A 14,779-nucleotide genomic window follows, 5' to 3' on the forward strand; every position below is an offset into this window, starting at 1 on the left:
GTTATCACACTTGCGTGGTATAGAGTAAACTATATGAATACGGCATTCTGCAACTTCCTTTCCGTGATCACCAACCAGGCCATGTTTTAACCATTTTTCATGTTATATCTAGTCAATCAGGCTTTCTGTTAATTCATGTGAATCACTAACCAATCCTTTTTCATGTTACGTCAATATGCTTGCATATGTTGAGAACTGAAAGGTATATGCTACGTCTGAATATGAATGTCATCAGACAGGACGGTGAGAAAGGTCAGCTAACACACACAGTCCTAAAGCCCCTTTCTTTGAGTCTGGAAGGGGATGACGTAAACGATACGGTAGCAAAAAGAGGTGCATGAAAGCGGTTCCACTTCCAAACCAGACTTTTAAGAGAAAAGTTACATGGTGGTTGAAATTCATTCATGGAGTACTTGCGAGGGATTCGATGTGGTTATGCAACTTGCCATATCAAATATAACCGATTACCAAATATATATTTGCGAATAAATCCAGTCTACCATTATCATACACTGTGTGTTATTATTCCACAACTCAGTCGCAAAAATATTTGTAGTTACGAATAGCGTTTGAAACAATTTCCATTGGCAAGCCTACGCAACATAGCTTTCAGGGTCGTATCTGAAGAAAATTGTTTCACAAAGCACTTGTGACAGAAAACATTCTTCACTTGCGAAAGCGAAAACGAAGCTGCCTACTTCATGTACTGCCGTTCATTAGCAATCACAAAACATAATCTGCGCACTAACGAAGAAATGTTTTAGCCAACATACGCAGGACGACGCGCATGAATGTACAAATGTAGTCACTTCTTTGCGCAATGTCGTCGTAGAGATGCGTCGTAGAGTTTCGCTGGGCACATTCTTCTACATCACCCAAAGCTGCCTCAGCTGGCTGGCGAGCATCACAATATTTAACGAACATCACAGTCCACAGACGCAACTGCACAGAACTCACAGGATCGTACGTCCGCAGTGATTGGAAATACCGTGAACACATCCACACACCCATTGAGGAGCGACGGCAGCCATAACTCACGCTGGATTGGATACGGATTGAAGTGGCTATTTTGAGAAATAGCATGCTCGGTGCACATTGTTTGCAGATAATTTCTACTTCAGTACAAATCTAGGTGGCAGATTTTGCGATGTTGGCAACAACCGTCCCACAAGATGGCGATCCCCGTTGTTTTACGCGGGGAATGGGCCGAAATACATGGCAAGATGGCGACTTTGACCCACCTGCTCCCGGCTGTACTTACGTCACATGACGTACCCGATGCTCTTCAGAAGATGTACACTTCATAGGATGGCCCATAATGCCGCTATTCGCCTTTGCACGCACACACGCACACACAATACCGTCTCCCCTGCTGCTATAGCCCCCGAGCAACCGCATACACTCTAAGAAAAAAAGGTGTAATTTTCTACCTTTTGGGGTAGAAGTGTGTTGTTACAGATTCTCAACCCTTTTGGGGTAGAAAGTGAGGGGTAGAAACACTTCTACCCCTTCATTTCTACCACACTGGTGGAACAGTTCTACCCCTGAGTGTGAAGAGAATTCTACCCTGTTATTGGCAAAATTCTGCCCCTACATGGTAAACTGTTATTCCTCTGGGGGGGGTCTATCTTTTCTCTCCATATGGAAGACACCTCTACCCCAAGGATGAGAAATATCTGCCCATCTTGACGCTAAATATTCAACCCTTCCCGGAAGACAGTTCTACCATGGTTAGAACTGTTCTCCCTTACTGGAAGATAATTCTTTACCCGAAATGGTAAGAATCTCTGGTATTATTCGTGCTGTGCCTACCGGTGGCATATCTCTACCCGTAATGACGGTGCATTTAGACCTTGTAGGGAAATATTTACTCCGCCTTGCATGAAGGACGTCTGCCCTTTTGAGAAGAACTTGACATATAGTACTTGTGTGGATGAGATAGAATATATACGTAGACAACTGTTACTGGTCACAGCATTTTATTACCACGTCACAATTGGAATCGTACATTTGCGCTTACCAATGCGAAAGGTACATCCATATTGAAGAAGCCTGAGCACGGCGACACGAAAGAAAACACGGCACAACACAGACGACTCCATTGTTGCATCCATCAGACTGCACAGCACTTGCATAGACTGTCTTGCACATAAATTCCACATGCGTGCACCATAACAAGGGCATCGGGATAACTTCTGAGGGCTTGACATTTCACACTACTGTGTCGCTCTAAATACACACGAATCTTCGCTCGGTGTGTAATATCTGCCCGGAGGAACACGTGGCAGGACGGATGATTCCATCTGAAATGTAAATGGCATTAATAGAGCATTTAAGATAAGCGATAAATAATAACGACGGTACATGTTTCACTCCTCAGAAATATGTTTACATGTGTGATTCCCACAGAAAAAAGCAGGCAAAAAGAAGAAGGCTATCCCCGGCAGTGGACAAAAGCCAAGAAAAAAATAAATAAATAACACAGAGCACATCTAAAAAACCATGACTCGAGCGATGAGTGCCTTCTCCCATCAAACGGTGGCTCACCGTATGTTATGGCTCCGTTTCTTCATTTTCGAAGTGGATCCTGTAATCACATCCGGCCTGCGCTGATAAGGTGCCGTGCTAAAGTTGCCATGGTGACCTGCGTGTATTACACAAACGCATTTGCTCATGTTGCAGTTTCATAGGATGCTGAAAAAGTGTCAGACGACATGCCGATCAACCCGAACACGCAAAACACATATAAGACGCTCGGGATGAAAAATCTTGAATATCAAAATTACTCACCTGATTCTGTCCTAACTCCACCTTGCTTATGTTCATACCATTGCAGCTGAACCGTTAACACCTTCCACCACGGAGATGCGAATACCCGACTCAGCATAGCCATTAGGCCGCACGCATGGCCTTCGGTGCAGCAAAGTCCACGTGCAAACCGACAGTCTGTCACTTCGAGCGTTCGTCTCTATACTGACCCCTTTTACACAATCAGCGATTCCGCGCAAGCGCAGACATTCTGTTTTTGGTCGCTCTGGCTTATCTCTTGAACAGTGACCTCGAAGCTGGACAAAACGCCTTTGTGCGCAGGATTAGTAAACCTCAACCATTCTCGTCGCTTGGGTGACTCCATTTACACTTCCATTAGTGACCCTGCTACGAAACAGACAAAAAGAAAAAAGGGTCACTTGAACCCTAATAGTGACAAGATTGCCACAGTGGTTCTACCGTTAGGGGGAGAGAGTTGAGTAAAAGGGTAGAGACAGCACAACTTCAACCTGCAGTCGGTAGAGAGAAAATAGGTCGGGGAGAACTGTTGCGCTTCTACCCGTTTTCAACCTTTTTTTCTTAGAGTGTAGGTGGGGCCTTGCATTGTTCTGCGTGTGTTTTATCATCAGCCGTAGGACGCTAAGTGACGAAGTCAGTGTGTGGTGTACGAATGTGTGAGATGGATAGTCGCATCGAAGGCATCAAAAACTTTTAGAAGTGGGGCTACAGGGACTGTGCCTAGAAGTGGTGACGCCGCGATGCGGCCTCCTTGGAGGTACCTTGCCGGCGTTCTGTCCATAAGCAAGAGAAACGTGTATCGCCTCGCTGTTCGGGCGCGCTCTCGGACCTCCACTCGCAGCTTGTCGAAATTGCCGCCAGGCGGCCACGACTTCGCTGGAATCGTGAATATATGAGCTATTCAACTGTAGCAGCTCAACAGACGAGCCCTCCAGATTACTGCGCATACTCGAAAAAAGTCATACAACTGCTAAAATTTACGAAGACCCACAATTTCTTCTTGTTTACAAAATACACGTTACCCATCAGTAAATACCCAATGGTGACAGAACCGTGATACTTCACTGGATTCCTTCTCTTCGTGCTATACCAGAAAATTAAATGACGGACACTACAACGAGAAAGGCTCATCACGAACCATATAACTCACGCTGCAGAATGTATGTATGGTTGCTCTCTTTTATTTGTCGCCATTTTCTTTTACCTTCGCTTCATTGAGACGCTTCAAAGAAGTGGAGCAACAGACCACTGGTGCGTTTTACCAAGCTCCAATTTTTATAAAGATGCATTCTTCTTCATCTCCTCCTGCCTGTCCCATGGTAATCTGTTCATGTCTTTCCTGTGCAGTTGAACATAGCGGAGTACCTATGTTTACCGTTATTTACAGACGGCGATGAACGTTTCGTTTAGGCCTCGACTGGCAAACAAGTAGATGACTATAGGAAGGAAGTTGCCTCAGGACAGAAGCCGCCGATATTTCGAACAGAGACTGTTCTTCTTCTGGGCACCGTCCTCATCATTGGCATGGTATTTAAAGGGTTAGGTGTGACGTGTCTAAAGGTTCATGCGAATTCTGGGTCAACGCCCGGAGGGAAGGAAGGATCCCTGCGGGCTTCTACGGCCGGAGTGAATGGCTGCTTTGTTAGGGTGTGGAGGGGATTATGTGAACGTAGTGATCTAGGCTACAGACCGGTTACAGAAAATGGAAGGTTCACGAACACGTGGACGAAACGGGACAACAGGCAAGAATTGGCAAGCATAGCGAAAGATAAGGAGGTTAGTAGTTACGTGGGGAAAATTCCAGAACAAGCAAAGTTTTTTTTTTTCTTTTTTAATAATATTTGTAATACAAAGTAGTGGCATGCAATAAAGAATGCAGAAAGCAGTGGCCATCCAGAACATAACAGATGATGGCGGTAAAAGGGAAAAGGATATTTTATTTGTGAAGTGTTTCTAGGGTGCCTTGTGATTTGTTGATACCGGACGGGTGAAGAGCGTTGAACTTGTATATGAGATAGGACTCCCTATCACGTCTGTCACGTGTGGATCTAAACCCGGTTTCTAGAATATATAGTTTAATGTTGTCAAAATTGTGACCAGGAACGTGAAAGTGTTCGGCGACTGCTTTGGGGAGTTTGTTGGACGTGTCGGTTCTGTGTCCGGTAAGGTTCATTTGTTGGCCGGTTTCACCAATGTATTGCATAGAGCAGTCGCCGCATTCAATGCAGTATATGACATTGGAGCTTGTGCATGTGAATGCGTGGTTAACGGGGTGGGTGTAATTGCTCGCAGTGCTTTTGATGGAGTTAGCGTGTTGAACGTGCTTGCATGTTTTGCAGCGCGGGAGGTTGCAGGGCCGTGTTCCCGTGTACGGGGCGCTCGTTTTGCTGATTTTGGCATTGACCAAGGAGTCTGCTAGGTTTTTTGCGCGTCGGTATGTCAACTGTATGGGATGGGTGAATATATTGCTAAGTCGGTCACTGCTTTGGAGGAGGGGCTCGTGCTTCTGTAGAATGGCTTTGATGTTTGGAAGTGCGTTGGAATATCTTGTGATGAAGCTTATTTGGCACGCGTCAGGATTTTTTCGGTTTTCCAGAACCTCGTTTCGATCGAGTGTGAGTGCCTTGCGACGGAATTCGGTTAGGAGGGAGTCTGGATAGTCCCTTTGGGCAAGTGTACAGCAGAGTTCGTCAAGCTTCTCAGCGTAATCTGTGTCGTTTGAACAAATTCTGCGTAGTCTTACACTCTGCCCATTAGGAATTCCAACCTTACAGTGGCGCGGGTGGTGACTCTTGAAGTGAAGGTATTGTTGTTTGTCAGTTGGCTTTTTGTACAGGGTTGTGATGAGGTTGCCGTTGTCTAGTGATATTGTGGTGTCGAGGAAGTTAATTAAGTGAGTTGACTGTTGTGATGTGAACTTTATGGTGCTATGCGCGGTGTTCAGTAGATCTACGAACTTTTGAAATTCATGTTCCCCGTGTTCCCATATTATCAGTATATCATCGATGTATCGAAGGTACACAGTGGGTTTTAATGAGAGGGCGCTGAGAACTTTGTTTTCCAAGAAACCCATGAATATATTTGCGTATGTGGGTGCAACAGGTGTGCCCATACTTGTACCGTGTACTTGTAGGTAGTATTCGCCATTGAACTCGAAGTAGTTCAGTTTAAGGACCAAGTCCATTAGAGCGAGTATGGTTTCCGTGTCTTTTCTGATGTTTGTTGTAGAAAGGCGAAAGCGGAGGAGAAAGCGCTAATAGCGCGAAAGGAGAAAGCGCTAATAACCCATACCATACAGGACCTCCACGAACGAAAGCTCATCACACGTGATGACCTCAGATATCTCACCCCATCAAACACAAGCGCAGGTCGTTTCTATTTACTGCCCAAAATCCACAAGGTACACGCCAACGAGCTCTATACGGCTGACATCCCCGGCAGGCCAATTGTATCTAATAGCAACACACCAACAGAAAGACTCTCGAAATTCCTGGACCACTATTCAAACCATATTCCGACAACACTGCCATCGCATGTACAAGACACACCCCACCTCCTCAGAATAATCAGAGATATAAACAACACTCGTACATTTGGTAGGGACACAATACTAGCCACGCTGGATGTGACATCACTGTATACTAACATCCCACACAACGACGGAATCACAGCCCTCTGCAATACCCTTTCTACAACAAACATCAGAAAAGACACGGAAACCATACTCTCTCTAATGGACTTGGTCCTTAAACTCAACTACTTCGAGTTCAATGGCGAATACTACCTACAAGTACACGGTACAAGTATGGGCACACCTGTTGCACCCACATACGCAAATATATTCGCCCGCAAATATATTCTTGGAAAACAAAGTTCTCAGCGCCCTCTCATTAAAACCCACTGTGTACCTTCGATACATCGATGATATACTGATAATATGGGAACACGGGGAGCATGAATTTCAAAAGTTCGCAGATCTACTGAACACCGCGCATAGCACCATAAAGTTCACATCACAACAGTCAACTCACTTAATTAACTTCCTCGACACCACAATATCACTAGACAACGGCAACCTCATCACAACCCTGTACAAAAAGCCAACTGACAAACAACAATACCTTCACTTCAAGAGTCACCACCCGCGCCACTGTAAGGTTGGAATTCCTAATGGGCAGAGTGTAAGACTACGCAGAATTTGTTCAAACGACACAGATTACGCTGAGAAGCTTGACGAACTCTGCTGTACACTTGCCCAAAGGGACTATCCAGACTCCCTCCTAACCGAATTCCGTCGCAAGGCACTCACACTCGATCGAAACGAGGTTCTGGAAAACCGAAAAAATCCTGACGCGTGCCAAATAAGCTTCATCACAAGATATTCCAACGCACTTCCAAACATCAAAGCCATTCTACAGAAGCACGAGCCCCTCCTCCAAAGCAGTGACCGACTTAGCAATATATTCACCCATCCCATACAGGTGACATACCGACGCGCAAAAAACCTAGCAGACTCCTTGGTCAATGCCAAAATCAGCAAAACGAGCGTACACGGGAACACGGCCCTGCAACCTCCCGCGCTGCAAAACATGCGGTATCATCTCATATGACCCGAGTGTGCATATGTTCCAAGTGATCAGAACGCCCAAATGTTCATAAGACCCGAAAAAAATTTGGGCTTTTTGAACATTCGGGTCAAATGAGCAGGTTAGGGTAAGGTGTCCAGAAGGCCGAAATGCCCAGAAGGCCAAAATAGTCATATGGCCCGAAAACCAGGAGGGAAGATTAGGAGTGTGCTAGATATTTACTTTGCTCCTATGCACAATATTAAATGAATGCGACAGAGGAGAAAAAGGTAACTGAACTAAAAATATTAATAAATGTGCTGAAATGAGGAAACAATTTTTCAAGCAAATAAGATATAGATGTGGCAAAAACTAAATAAAATAAATATGAATCCTTACAGCGTTCAATATTTCGTTCGGTACATTTGATAGGCTCTGTGCATAATATTTTTAGTGAATAACTTATCCGTTTGCCACATTAAAGGCTTTTCAACCTTCTCTGGAATACTGCTATGACGCACAATGAGTACCGCTTTTTCTGCGAAGGTAACCAAGCCGGGCATGGCAGTAGCGTAGCCAGAAAAAATAGTTCTGGAGGGGTTCAGGAGGAAATTTGCATAGGAGAGCAGGGTTTGCTTCTCGTTTCCCTATCCCAAACGAGCTACCAAATGTACGGTTTCGGGACGGGTTTGAACGTAGCAAACCATGCCTACGCATGGGACCGTTTTTTCCGCTCTAACCCCCCGGGAACCATTTTTTCCGAGATCGTTTGTTCCGTCACCAAATTTTCCGGGGCCATTTTTTCGGGGCCGTTCGACTAAATGGGTGCCATCAAATGGCCGAACACCTTGGAATTGATTCTGTAACTGAACTCTTTGGAGACTACGTTTCACACGGCGGAAGAAGGGCATTGTTTGTGTTCACGTCAGATGCGCGCTGCGGAAGGAGCATATTCCGAGGATTCACCGAGTGCAATTGTCCAAAGTGGGCGCAACTTGATTAACATAATAAATCCCAGCCCCGAGCAAAATACCAAGAAGTAGGGCTTCTCGGAAAAGTGTGGAATTCCTGCGCTGTCACATTTGAAAGGCGATTTTACAGAATAATATTTGTTGCATATAACTCCCACTGATAGGACATTTCGGTACAGGACCTTTCGGTACGGACATTTCGGTACATGGACCTTTCGGTACACGGACCTTTCGGTACGCGGACCTTTCGGTACACGGACATTTCGGTACACGGCCACACCGCTGGAAGGTGGTCTTCGGCTTCTTAGTCATAAAGCGGTGACTGTTTCTTTTTTTTTTCGAGTACCTAAAATTGCAAGTACCTAGACTATGCATTAATCATGCAATGCGTTGTTTCAGTATGTCATCTAAGGGAAATACTCGAACCATCCCATGCACGATACATGTCTTTAGATGGTCGTCGCGAAAAGTATAATTTCCAGGCATTGCCTCTGCAGGGAGTGGCAGCCATAAGGCCGAAAAATCTAATCCCCGAACAAACCGAAAGTCAAAATTCAAGGCTAAGGTTAGGTAAAATTTTCTTTATATGGTTAGTTCAAGAAGAGTGTTTAGAGTTTACACGCGCTTGGACGGACATTATGTTGAAATCTTGTGCGAAAAAATTGAACAATGTCTCTTCGGCCTTCAGATAGGTCGGTGTTTTGATTTTTCGGCCCTTCGTCTGTTGGCCATTTTAATCTTTTGGCCTTTCGTGTTTTGACCTTTTGATGGGTTTCCCTCTGCAGGACACATAAGGGCTCAAGAATGATAGTAAATGTGGTGACGGGGGTGTAGATGTTCCCCTAAAATTGCCTGTATCGGCATGCTGCAATGAACGCAAAGTAGCCTTTCTGCAGTGCCTTACGGGTGGCAACCAGAAGGGCGTAGGAAAGAATGACCCCGGAGAAAACGTTCCCGGAAAAAAGTGCCCCCGGTATAACAGGCGGGCATTTTTATCTGGCTTATTTTGTCCTACTCTCTTTCACAGAAGACATCCCAGATGCCCGTTGTTAATGTAGGTCGTCAAAAATGTTATGTTCGTAAAAAAGGAAATGAAGAGGTTGCCGGATTTTTCAGCAAACGTATTTTCGTTGAAAGCCGTTAAAAAAGAAAGAAAGAAAGAAAGAAAGAATGGTCATGGTAATTTTAATTTACAGTGAACAACGCAAAAGAACAACGAACTGATGTTTCCGTACGTGCAAAACCTTGTAATGCCCTTCCTTATACAGGGTGTCTTTTTTTTATACAGATTTTTTATTAAAAATATATAAGAGTCCCAGATATGCCGTTTGGGTGACAATAGCCGGCAAAGAATATCTGCCGTCCCAGAGATGTTAGAAGTGAAAAGAGGACTGCCGTAGCTCATACATTTTTAATAAAAAATCTGTATTGAGAACAAAACACGTTGTCATAACCAATAAGCCGAAGGCCATATTCCAGCCGTATGGCCGTGTACCGAAATGTCCTTGTACCGAAAGGTCCGTGTACCGAAAGGTCCGTGTACCGAAAGGTCCCTGTACCGAAAGGTCCGTGTACCGAAATGTCCGTACCGAAAGCTCCTGTACCGAAATGTCCTGTACCGAAAGGTCCGTATCCCGTATAAGCGCCGTTATATATTTAAAAAGTTATCTGAAGAAGTCCTGCGCAGGATGATGACGCGCATATGATGACATGAGATGACGCGCAGGACTTCTTCAGAGAATTTTTTTAAATGTATAACGGCGCTTATACACAGAAAAATACGGTATTTTTATCAGTGCAAGTTTTGGGACCCTGAGGCAACAGCAGCCTTTCTTTCAAGTGAGGGAAGGTTGGGGCTGGCCTAGTTGAATGGGGAAATACGCTTCTGTTGTTTGCGGTTCCATGACCTCACAGGTCAATCTGATGCCTTCCTGGTTTTCGGGCCATATGCCCATTTGGGCCTTCTAGGCATTAGGGCCTTCTGGACACCTTATCCTGCCCTGCTCATTTGACCCAAATGCTCAAAAGGCCCAATTTCTTTTCGGGTCTTATGAACATTTGAGCGTTCTGGTCAATTGGGCCTTATGCACACTTGGGTCATATGAGATATAACCAAAACATGCAAGCACGTTCAACACGCTAACTCCACCAAAAGCACTGCGAGCAATTACACCCACCCCGTTAACCACGCATTCACATGCACAAGCTCCAATGTCATATACTGCATTGAATGCGGCGACTGCTCTATGCAATACATTGGTGAAACCGGCCAACGAATGAACAACCGCCTTACCGGACACAGAACCGACACGTCCAACAAACTCCCCAAAGCAGTCGCCGAACACTTTAACGTTCCTGGTCACAATTTTGACAACATTAAACTATATATTCTAGAAACCGGGTTTAGATCCACACGTGACAGACGTGATAGGGAGTCCTATCTCATATACAAGTTCAACGCTCTTCACCCGTCCGGTATCAACAAATCACAAGGCACCCTAGAAACACTTCACAAATAAAATATGCTTTTCCCTTTTACCCCCATCATCTGTTATGTTCTGGATGGCCACTGCTTTCTGCATTCTTTATTGCATGCCACTACTTTGTATTACAAATATTATTTTAAAAAAATTGCTTGTTGTGGAATTTTCCCTACGTAACCACTAGCCTCCTTATCTTTCGCTATGCTTGCCAATTCTTGCCTGCTGTCCCGTTTCGTCCACGTGTTCGTGAACCTTCCATTTTCTGTAACCGGTCTGTAGCCTAGATCACTACGTTCACATAATCCCCTCCACACCCTAACAAAGCAGCCATTCACTCCGGCCGTAGAAGCCCGCAGGGATCCTTTCTTCCCTCCGGGCTGTTGACCCACAATTCGCATGAACCTTTAAACACGTCACACCTAACCCTTTCAATACCATGCCAATGATGAGGACGGTGCCCAGAAGAAGAACAGTCTCTGTTCGAAATATCGGCGGCTTCTGTCCTGAGGCAACTTCCTTCCTACATCTCTACCGGTTCGCTGGATTTCTACCCATCTAAGTAGATGACTATGTATTGTTGCAATAACGAGACACTCGAAGTTAGAAAAGTTGGAAGTCGCGAAGAAAGTGAACAAAGTCTTCGACCTTCGAAATGATATTGATACGAAAGGAAATGCATGATTCGGGTCCATATACCGACCTGAATCATTGAATTATAGCAGATATCGGTTCCGTGACCTCGCAGAAAATTACTTTAAGCTGCATAATATCTTAAGTGATATCTCTAGTCTGTTTCTGCAGGAAAAGGTTCATGTATATCCAAACGTTATTACATTATAATATAAGTTACCGACAATTTTCGTAAGATAAAACAATGGAATGTTCGGCGTGTAAGAACGAGTTATATGGGCATCATTCTCTTTCATATAACTTGCCAATTATTTAAAAACCGCTTTGCTGATAATCAGGTTGAAATTCATATCAGATACTTAACTTCAGTTTGCAGACCGCTCATGGCTCTGAATATTTATTCTAGAGAAGGTTGCTTGCCAAGTTGTTCTATAGCTTTTTTCAGCTCCTCATCTGTTCTAGATGGAACAAAGGATATAATAATGATGATTATAGTTGTTTACACGAAGTGTTTCACGCAAAATTGTATGTAAATGTGGCTAAAATGTGTTTCCACGAGGGCGATGCGAATCGTCCCTGTTTTCTTACTTGAGTATCCTTTTGTACACTCTAAGAAAAAAAGGTAGAATTTCCTACCCAAAGTTGCAGCCGGACAGTACTTCTACCATTTTGCGCCAATCCACACGCGACTTCTCCCCCGCGGATATAAGCCTGGCGTCCCTTTCCCTTGCTCCTCTCTCTCACGTTTGCTCTTACAGAAAATGGTAGAATTTCCTACCCAAGCTGGTAGAACGACAGATTCTCCGCTGTAGTGTGTTTCTACTCTGCAGTTATACCCAAAAGGTAAAACTGGTTGGAGTAGAAATGTGGTTGCAATGCAGCTCTACCGAAATGGGTAGAAAATCATACCTTTTTCTTCTTAGAGTGTACGTGCCGCATTCACTATGAAAGAGTTGAAGGCATGTGATGGTGCGACTTGGTAAAGGACACTGAGAGGCTAGGCCAACACTGTGAGAGCCAATGAAGTGCTCGTGTATGAGGCCAGCTGAGGTGACTTTCAATGAAGTTGAACAATTGAAGTTTTTTGTTGTGTCTTTCTCCCTTTTTTTGTAAGATGAACACGAAAATATGGTACAGAATCGCGCGCACAAGCAGGGACGCTGTTGCTATGCTCTAGGACGAGGCGGCAAGTTCTCTGCTGAAGGTAACCAAGATCTGAAATCAGCCTCAAAAGAATGCAACCTTTGGGCTCTGAGTAACTGCTGGAATAGCGCACGCGTAAACCATTGGTCGTGGCCTACAACTTTGCAGTTGAGACACGTACTGCGATATTTGAATTAAAAGGGCAATTAATAAGCGTAAAGTTTTAATTATGTATGACACTCACATTCCACGTCCGTTTTGATGCGTGCCCCACAGTGACACTTTCAAAAATGTTAGTCATTTTTGTAGGAATTTTGGAGGACTTCTTCACGCGTTACCTGGGGAACCAAGTATACGGGGTATAATCCCCTTACTACGAGAGCGAGTCCCTTCGTCAGCTGGACTCTCGCCCCTTCTCCCTCTCAAAATTGCTTGGTCCCTGGCCCAATCCAGCCCAGCAACGATCAGCGCTCAAAGCCCTTTTGACATTTCTGGACACCATCGGACTCCGATCGTTATTGTGAGGGCGCTCTGTATTTTATACCCCTCATCCCCACCAGCAATGGGGTAGAGTATCGCCTCTGGCGATGAACCTCCCCACTCTTCCTCTGAAAATAAAGTCGTTGTTGTTGTTGTTGCGAGAGCGGGTCTTGACGCAGAGGGTCGAGCTACGTATTACAAATGCGTTTCCGCATTCGTGGTAACTTCATGTATTATTCCAATGTGACATTTGGCAAATGGAGCTTGAAATGCATGGCCCCATTTTGAGCTTCTTCACTTTGCCGAAACGCACTCGTCGGCCTCTCACTTAACTATGAATGGCAAGACTTTAAAATTTTTAATAACGCAGTAGCTGAGTCACAGCGGTCCGTGAGTAATCGAGAAATCGAGCAAGTCATTTCGCTGCCATCGCCCTGTCACGTCACGTTCGTCATCTTGAAAAATGTAAGTGCCATGCGTGAGCGATATTAACGTCGGGGGCGACGTCTATTGCTGCAAGCGCCGGTGGAACAATGGTTGACGTGAATGGTCGAGTTGCGTTAATAGCAGAAAAAAAAAAGAGAGATATCGGTCACTCACTATTACGCACTCGGAGGGAAGGCAAGAAGAGCTCTGTGTGTTGTAAAATAGTATTCGTTGTATGGTGAAGGTTTCAAATGTGGGTGGGGGTATGCTTAAAGGTATTGCGACACTTTCTCTGATGCGTTGAAGCATAATATATATGCATCGTACTCATTATGAGAACCCCGTGGAAAAAAGAATTTCTCCTCTCGCTGGATTGGTTCGGAAAATAGGCGCAGCCACAAAACGACGACCCACGGTGTGACCTCACGGGCCCCTCTCTCCCATTTGGCTTGGGAGACGCGCGTCTTCCCTCGCTGCTCCTGTGTGACGTCACCGATATCGCTTCTTCGGGGCCGTCTTTCTCCGTACCTGCTCTTGTCATAGACCTAAAAACTTGAATATGTGATGATGTCGGGTGATAGGATAGTTTTTCGTATTTATCCGGGAAAGCTGGAAACCAACTGTCACAACACCTTTAATGTGACATATGAGGAAAGGTTGGCCAAACTACGGTCTACTACTCTCTTGGCTTGGTCAAGAGCTTTAACTGTGCTGTCCTAGCCTTTCGCGAAACACTTTGGTTATCATTTGTCGTCTGCCATCACGTCTATGCACATGGTATCAGGTTGCACATTTCTACGGTAAGAGGCAACATTTCGTGAACCTGTGGAGCGGAAGGCATTGTGACAAAGATGGTAATAGCATGTTCGTTCAGTAGTTGCAAAGCAAAGTACAACAAAGGGAGAATTTTGTCTTTCTTCGGTTTCCGTGCAAACGACTGAACCCACAGCAGAAGAAGCAGTCCAGTATTGCTATCTGCTCGGGCACAGAACACGGGTAATAAACTTGTTGCAACCCGTGACGACGGATAAGTACCCCCAGGTACGATGTTGCATCCCGGATGCTCCTGAACTTCAGATTATGTCCAATTAACCCCGTATGACAAACGGAGATAGCACGTACATGGTTTGAGTTCACGCAGTGACTGACCAGTTAGCCGCGCGGTGGCGCCAGCTCTTTGTGAAACGGCAGATTTTGTTGAGCATGTTCAAAACCGTCGTTCTCTGAAGCATAGAGAAGCTTGAAGCTCTGAAGACCAGAGTGATTCAAGAGTGCTGACACCTACATTCTTCTT

At 44.9% G+C, this 14,779-nt stretch overlaps 1 long non-coding RNA gene across 1 annotated transcript; it reads right to left on the reverse strand.

The window, feature by feature from the left end:
* Positions 1-2,109: 2,109 nt before the first annotated feature.
* LOC135383852 (uncharacterized) lies at positions 2,110-2,936 on the reverse strand. The gene is made up of 3 exons (XR_010420107.1): positions 2,791-2,936; positions 2,548-2,644; positions 2,110-2,303 (listed from the first exon to the last, which is right to left on the reverse strand). It is a non-coding gene; the product is annotated as an uncharacterized LOC135383852 (long non-coding RNA).
* Between the last annotated feature and the right edge of the window lie 11,843 nt (positions 2,937-14,779).

Source organism: Ornithodoros turicata, chromosome 2 (assembly GCF_037126465.1).
Source record: "Ornithodoros turicata isolate Travis chromosome 2, ASM3712646v1, whole genome shotgun sequence".
Taxonomy (NCBI): Eukaryota; Metazoa; Arthropoda; class Arachnida; order Ixodida; family Argasidae; genus Ornithodoros; species Ornithodoros turicata.